This window comes from Hyposmocoma kahamanoa, unplaced genomic scaffold (genome assembly GCF_003589595.1).
Source record: "Hyposmocoma kahamanoa isolate Upper Pololo Valley unplaced genomic scaffold, ASM358959v1 99879, whole genome shotgun sequence".
NCBI lineage: Eukaryota > Metazoa > Arthropoda > Insecta > Lepidoptera > Cosmopterigidae > Hyposmocoma > Hyposmocoma kahamanoa.
In genome coordinates this window covers 7,430,109-7,431,008 of record NW_020656077.1, presented here as the reverse complement: position 1 = coordinate 7,431,008, position 900 = coordinate 7,430,109, and positions in this window count along the sequence as shown.

Sequence of the window (900 nt, the reverse complement as noted above, 5' to 3'; positions counted from 1 at the left end):
TTTTTTTTTTGACGGGGGGGAAATCTTTATGGATACCCCTGAGCCCAGGGAGACTCAGGGGTTATGTGGGGACTCTCCCTCCAGACTGGAGGGCCTACCCCACTAAAACCCCCCCGGGTTTCCCTCTCGCCGGTTGAGTCGGCGCCGTGGGATCAGTGAGCATTCACCACGACGCCGCCCGGCCGCCCTAGCTTATGCCAGGGCTCCCGCGCCAACGGAGGGGCGAGTCGGTTGTCCTCCGACCCGCCCCCCAGACGAGTGAGGCCGTGCAATGCAGGCTCCGGAGTCCCTGTCCAGAGCCCGCTGGTCTCACTAGGGGATCAGGCGACCAGCGAACTGCCTTCGCCTTCTCCCCGTACGTCTGCGCCGGAGAGGGTGCGCGTCCGCCGCGTCCTCGCGCACCCGCTCCGCGGCCTCCTTTTGCGACATAACCTCTGCGCAAAAGGAGGCCACCGCCTCCCAGGACTCCTCGCTATCGAGCATGGCGGCAACCACGCTCGGCAGCGAGAGGTCCTGCCCTACAGTCCCCGTCAGAGTGCGGCGCTGCTCATCCCACCGGCTACACACCTCTAGGGTGTGCTGCGCGGTGTCATCCGCAGCGCCGCACTCGTGGCACGACGGGGACGGTTCCCTCCTCGCCACCTTGTGCAGGTAGTGACCGAAGCAGCCGTGCCCGGTCAGCACCTGCACAAGGTGGTACGACAGTGGCCCGTGGGACCGGTTTACCCACTCTACGAGGACAGGGCGGATCGCCTCTATAGTACGAGCGCCATAGGGGGGATCCGCCAAGCCCTCTTTCCACCGGTCCCGCATGCGCTGCGCCGCGAGGCGGCGCTCCCGCTCCACCTCTTGGGGAGCGGGTCGCTCGCCTCGGTCCCTCATTCCCCGCCGGTAGGTGCG